The sequence below is a fragment of the Myotis yumanensis genome, unplaced genomic scaffold, assembly GCF_028538775.1.
Source record: "Myotis yumanensis isolate MYYU_CA2020_CCGP unplaced genomic scaffold, mMyoYum1.0.hap1 SCAF_20, whole genome shotgun sequence".
NCBI classification, from domain to species: domain Eukaryota; kingdom Metazoa; phylum Chordata; class Mammalia; order Chiroptera; family Vespertilionidae; genus Myotis; species Myotis yumanensis.
This window is the reverse complement of record NW_027223771.1, coordinates 5728673-5735876: the sequence shown is the minus strand read 5'-3', so window position 1 is coordinate 5735876 and position 7204 is coordinate 5728673.

Genomic DNA, 7204 nt, shown 5'->3' with positions numbered 1-7204 from the left:
TCCAACTTACAAGTGAGCCTGAGCAAGGCAGCTCTCACGGGCCATGGGTCCTCCTGGCCCGCTGTTCCTGGGAGTCAGGCCAAGGGACTGCCGCCACACTGCTGTCCTACCAACCCCGTTCAGAATCTGCACAGCCGCCCATCTACCCGCGAACTTTTTCCTCTTACACTATCTAGACCCCCGGGTACCAAAAAGGCCCTTAACACATTGGAAGTATCCCATGAGTAAATGTCTGAAATTCCTCAAGACACTTAAAACATCCCACCTACGTGTTTACCATGCTGTTGCGTGAGTTTCGTGATTCTTTCTCTCTCCTGCAAAGTTGGAACCTGCAACTTTTTGTACATTGTAATCAAAGGTTCCAGGGAGCTTTCTCCTTCTCTCCTCTGCATCTATTCCTTCCAACGCTCCTATCGGGCCAGTTGGGCCCTTCCTTGACATCAGGACCATTTCCTGGCACTTACCATCCTGGAAACCCGGACCTTCCACACAGGGTGGTCCCCCTGGGCATGGGAAGGAAACTATCGCCCCACCCAAGTCCCCACTCCCCGATGTCCTCCGGGGCACGAGTGCTATCCTCATCCCAGCCTCTAGCTTCGGCTCTCGGAGGTGGTCTGTGGAGTCGGCACGTGTGCCCCTCGGGCCAGGGCATCCAAGAAGCATCATAGTCTTTGAGACGTGGAGGCGGGTCAGCAGTGATCACGGGGCTGTGGCCTCAGCCTCCAGGGCTAGGGTTCAGAAAGCCAACAGGTGTGACAAAGCAGGATGTAGGAAAAAGCCACCTAAAGTCTTGCTCTTTAAGGCGTGGTTCCCTGCACTAGTAGCACTGGCCTCACTAGGGAACTTGTTGGAAATGCGGAGTCTTAGGCCACAGGCCCTACTGAATCTATCTGGGCTTCTGTGGCAAGTTCTCGTGGGTCTTCACATGCCATGAGGCCTTGTCCTCAGGGGACCTCACAGTGGGCCCCAAGTGGACGTCCAAGAGGGACCTCTGGGCTGGCTGTTGGCACTCCAAGGCCTGGGTGCCACCTCCTCCCGCCAAGCCCCAGCACCCTCTCATACAACAGCCAACCCTGGCCCCTCTTGCTCCAGCCAAGCACCTGGCAGGGCCTCCAGACTGAGAAACATGCAGCCAAAGCCCCTGTAGCAGAACCGAGTTGGCCATGGCCAGCAAGTTGGGGTCACCACTCGTCACAGAGCTTCCTGTCCTCCCCCCGGTGAAGTTTGGGCTTTGCAGACGTGACTCAGTAACCTGAGTCCGTTGGTCACTGAGCTGACTGCTTTGGGCAATACAGTTCTCTCGTTCGGTAGAAACTGACTTTTTTTTATTAAATGGGTCCAAATCCATTCTCTGCCCCACAGGCGGTGGTCACACCCTCTCCAGTCTGGACCTGAGTCAGGTGTGCCCCCAACACACCCCTCAGCATTCTCCCCTGCTCAGGGCAGGAAAGCCATGAGGCACAGGTGTAGGAGGGAGAACTGGAGGAAGAGGAAGCCGGCAGCCTCCTGCTGAGTGTTGCTTGGGGCTCTGGGTACAGATGATCCAGCCTCAGAGGAAATTTACCCCCCAGTGGAAGAAATAGCTGGAATTCCCATAAATTCTGTGGGCACGAATGTCAAGTGCAAAAGGCGGTCACAAAGGGCTCCAAGGTGCCCAGGTGCCCCTCCCGCCTGCTTAGCAGCGCTCAGCCCTCAGACTGTGCGTGGACCTTCTCAGGATTTAAACATTAAACTTTCTGTAGAACTTGGTATAAGACAGAGGGGGCCTCTCAAGTCGGTGATGCTGGGACAACTGGATGGACATCTGAGAACAGATCAGACGAACGCACGCTTCACACGATGGCTGCTTCGGGGACAAGTGCTTGGGGAGACCGGGGTTGAACCCTCTCCACACATCAGGACCACGGAGGGCTCTCGGGGCTGCAATGCCTGCAGGGGTTGGACACAAGCTGGTGGGGCTCTGACGGGGCTGGAAGGGGCGAGGAGCTTCAAGTCCCTCTGCCTGCTGAGCCCTTACGGCACAAGTTCCGCACGGAGCAGCTGCCTCTTAGGGGCTCCACTCAATGACAGGCAGATGGTCATTAAGCTGCTCTGCTTAATGACCAGCAGACGGGCAGAAGGGCACACAGCAGGGCTGGGGCAGCTGGGCCCAGCAGGGAACGGAAGGTCCCTGATCGCACGGAGATCATGATGGATCACGGTGAGCTGCGCTCTGCGCTCAGACAGGCTCATCCTTCTACAGGTTTCAGACTGAAATGCTGAAGAGGGTGTAAAGGGGGGAGGGAGGCGGAGGAAGAAAGGAAACTAATGACTATCTGAATTCTTCTTAGGGGCCAGTTCAGTCCCTGTGGGCCTCACTCCTTGTCCTTTGCCATGGGGCCTCTCCCATCCATAGCTTTTGCCAAAACAGGTTGGAGAGAAGGCCACCCGGCAGTACAATCCCACAAAATACAATTCTAAGGCTCTCTTTAAAAACTTTTTAAAAGTGCCCATCTGCAGGTGAGTGGATTAAAAAACGGTGGTACATCTACACAATGGAATACTACGCTGCGGTAAAAAAGAAGGAACTCTTACCATTTACAACAGCATGGATGGACCTGGAGAGCATTACGCTAAGCGAAATAAGCCAGTCAGAGAAAGCTAAATATCACATGATCTCACTCATTTGTGGATTATAATGAATATAAACTGATGAACAAAAACAGATCCAGAGACAGCATCGATCAGACCGTCAAACCTCAGAAGGAAGGTAGGGGAGGGCGGGGGTAAAAGGGAGAGATCAACCAAAGGACGTGTATGCATGCATATAGGTCTAACCAATGGACACAGACAGCAGGGGGTGAGGGCATGAGTGGGGGAAGGGGGGGCAATGAGGGGATAAGGACACATATGTAATACCTTAATAAAGAAAAAAAATTTTAAAAATTGCTTTTAAATATTATGGACACTGGGAAATGGTCATAATATTAAGTGAAAAAGAACAGGTTATATAGCCCAATTTTGTAAAGAAGAACATGGAAAAGGCACCCACATACAGTCCAGAGCTCACTTGTTGTCCAAACCAAGCTAGTCCCTCCCTCCCTCGTAAGGGCTTCTGAGGTCCCTGGGTCCCTGTCACTGCTTTTTATTCTTCCCCGGAGGTCATGGCTGGCTCTCCCCCAGACTCAACTTCTTGAGCCTTCCAGTGAACAACGCTCCTGGCACAAGTGGGCGTTCAATAAAATATCTGCAAATGATGAGTAGATAAATGACGGAAGTGGGGGGGGAGGAGGAGAAAGAAGGAAGTCAGGAAATTAGTTCAGGGGGGAATCACAGCAAAATTTCAAGGGTTACTATTATCTAGATCAGTGGTTCTCAACCTTCTGGCCCTTTAAATACAGTTCCTCATGTTGTGACCCAACCATAAAATTATTTTCGTTGCTACTTCATCACTGTCATGTTGCTACTGTGATGAATCGTCATGTAAATATCTGATATGCAGGATGGGCTTAGGCGACCCCTGTGAAAGGGTCGTTCGACCGCCACAGGGGTCGCGACCCACAGGTTGAGAACCGCTGCCTTAATCAATAAAGAAATTAAAATGTAAAAAAAATAATAAAAATAATAATAAAAAAATAATAATAATAATAAAATTAAAGCCACAAGGACGTTTCCAGACGCCGGCAGGGCCAGGCCCCAGGTAAGCGCTGGCTCCCACCTGTCTCCCCAGCCCCGTGAGCAGCCTGGGGCGGGGAGGGGGGGGTCTCAGACCCTTGTTCTGCACTGGATGGGGGGGGCCTGCAGCAGACACCTCCAGGTCCCCACTCACCCTCAAAGGATGAAATCATTTGATTACACAAGACAAGACTTAACCACGATGCCTCCAGAGGAGCGAGGCGAGGAAGGCCAGCAGCAGTGGGAGCTGCGAACGCATGGCTCCGCCCCAGGAGGAGGGTGCGGGGCGGGTGGGGGGAGAGAAGGGTGGTTTCGCCGCCTCTGTGGGGTGCAGTGGCGACCCCTCTGCTTTCCTCCCCCCACCCCACCCCCGCCCCCTCTCTCCCATCTCCTCCTCTTCTCTTTCCGACAATGTCCCAACCGCTCGAAATGGCTGCGACCCAAATAAGTAGCAAGTGCGGGGCACGGATACACCCCATGCCCCAACCTCCTGCTACCCTGGGTCATCTTCTCCGGATGCTATTAAAATTCTACCCAAACAAAGGAATCCCACAGAAGGGGGCACACCTCCCTTTGGGGGATAAGGTGCCCATGTCTTTACCAAAAAAAGTCATTTTGCAACAACCCCCCCCGCCCCCAGTCTCTCCCCACCCCCACACGGTGTGAGAATGGCCACATAATCAATACTTTCTGGATAGAAAATGGAGAAGGAGGAAAGCCGGCGGCGGAGGAGGACGCTGAGCCCGTCCCCTGTGGACAGAACCAAGACCCCGCGAGCGCAGGGAGCCGTCACCCCGGAGAGACAACAGCGCCCAGTGACGCTCTGACGACAAACGAGGGAAAGAGACGCAGAGAAGCTGGGCCCAGGGCGCCCGGAGCCGCGGGACCAGGGCCTGAGGAGGCGGCTCCCGTCCCTCCACCTCCGTGGCGGCCGCCCTCCTGGGCCTGGGCCTACCTGCAGGGTCCCCTCAGCGGTCCCGCCACACGGCCCGGAGCCTCAGGCCTCGGAGCACAGGGAGCAGGCGGAGCCGCAGGCGTCACCACAGCCAGGGCCTCGCGGACAGGAGCCCTCCTGTCAGGCTCTTGTCCAGGCGCCCAGAGCGCATGCTCGGCTCCTGTCAGGCTCGTGCCCAGGCGCCCAGAGCGCATGCTTGGCTTCTCCTGTCAGGCTCGTGCCCAGGCGCCCAGAGCGCATGCTCGGCTCCTCCTCCTCCTCTGGCTCATGTCCAGGCGCCCAGAGCGCATGCTCGGCTCCCACAACCATCTGGAATGCAGAGCCACGTGGAAGTCGCTGCTACGTGAGTCACTTTCGATACAACCAACCAGAGTGAGGCTGCACAGAGAAGACTGGGGAGCCAGCGGGCCTCTCCGGGGTTACAGGGGCTGGTGATCTCCATAGTTTACATCCCTTCCACCTCCTTAGGGTGGGCGAGAGCCTGCAAGGTCGCTGCAGTGTGTTTGTTTCTGGACACATCGCTGTAGCCCATCTCAGCTGGGACAGAGAGCCAGCAGGGCCAACAAGGCATTACTAGGTACACCTGGTCTCCCCACCTGGGGCCGCTCCTGATGGGCTTAGGCACCGCTCGGCTCCTACGGGTCTGCCAAAAGCACCCTGCACAGAGCCGGTTTCTATATAAGGCCGCTTTTCCAAGACAGCTATTTTGTCTAATTCATATAAACAAACACAGAAAGTCAAACAAAATGAAAAGACAGAACAATATCTCTAGAAGGAGTAAGAAAAATCCCCGGGGTCGGGGGGAGGTGTACCCTAAGGAAACAAATAATTTGCCTGATAAAATTTTTAAAAATGGTCATAAGGATCTCCACACCAGACTTGGGAGTGGAATAGAGGAACTTAGGGAAAACGTCAACAAAGAATTAGGAAGTATAAGAAAGAACCAAGCAGATTTGAAGAATACACAATAACTGAAATGAAAAACCCAGAAATCAGAAATAGATTAGCTAATACAGATCAGAGCAGTGACCTAGAGACAGACTGGTGGAAATCAACCAATCAGAAAAACAAAAAAAGAATTAAAAACAAGAAAAAACACACATGATAATTTCAAGCACTCTAGTATTTGCATTATAGGGATCCCAGAAGGAGAAGAAAGAAAAACAAAGAAATTTTATTTAAATAATCGCTGAAAACTTTCCTAACCTGGGAAAGGAAACAGACATCCAGGTCCAGGAAGCATAGTTCCAAACAAGATGAACCCGGAGAGACCCACAGCCAGACAAAAGTTAAAGATAGAGGCATTCTTGAAGGGAGCATGCGAAAAATTAGTTACACAAAAAGGAAACCCTGTGATACTGTCAGCTGATTTCTCCAGCAACTTTACAGGCCAGAAGGGAGTGGCAGGGCCTCTTTAAAAAATTCATTTTGTTGAATGGACGCTGCTAACTTCTCCCTTGATACAGACTCCAGAAGAGTCAGGTGTGATAAGTAGAAGAACTCCAACTGCTCCAGGGCTTTTACTAAAGTCTGTTTCCTGATCCTTTGGCCACACTCTGGAAAAGCCTGTGGGAAGTGTCCCTGCATCAGCATCATCTTGCCAAGATGGGAGAGAGCCCAGGACCAGGCAGATTGGGTCAATCATTGGAAAAGGAGAATTACAGCATAGAATCTCTGAGAAGGCGCTGTTTTCATCCAACAACAAAGTTCTTGATCTATTTTTTTTAAAGCATACAAAGTAGCAAGGAAGCTTGCAACCTAGAATAATTTACCCAGCAAGGAATTAAAGGAGAGAGTTTCCCAGATAAGCAAAAACTAAAGGACTTCATCATCGCCATTGAACCAGATTTACAAGAAATATTAAAGGGTCTCCTTTAAGTAGAAAAGGAAAGGCCATAACCAGAAATAAGAAAACATGAGGAAAAAAACCTCACAGAGACAGTCAAATGTTCAATAAATATAGCAAATCACACATTTAAAAAGCTACTACGATGGTTAAAAGAAAAAAGTATCAAGCTCAACTCAAACTACAATAAGTACTTAGGAGATACACAACACAGAAAGATCTAAAATATGACATCAATAACAAAGCATGTATAGGGAAGTAAAAATGTAGTCCTTACAGAATATATTCAAATTTAAACGTCAATCAGCTTCAAATAGAGTGCTATAAAGAATGATATACATAAACCTACAAAGGTACACAAAGAGAAAGCAACCTAAACAAAACACTATAAAAACAGCAAACCACAGGCAAGAGATCAAGAGAAGAAAGGCACAGAGAACAACTGTAAAAACAACTTAAAAACCAGGAGGAGCCCCCTGGACCAGTTTAGAAGGCAGAGAACAGGAGCAGCTAGCTCCTTGTGGGGGAGTAAGGCAGGCCTCACCCACCGGCTTCTCCATAACATCCAAGGACCCCATGTTAGAATGGAGCCAATGAGCTTTTCTTTCTGGAACTTACTCACTTCATATAAACAGTCTGATCTTACCCGGTCCCACTCCTGGAAAGCTCAAGCCTAGCAAGGTAGGAGGCAGTAATTAGCCAGCAGTTTTTGACACAATTGGTTCTTTATTCTTTGGAGGTACCCCAAG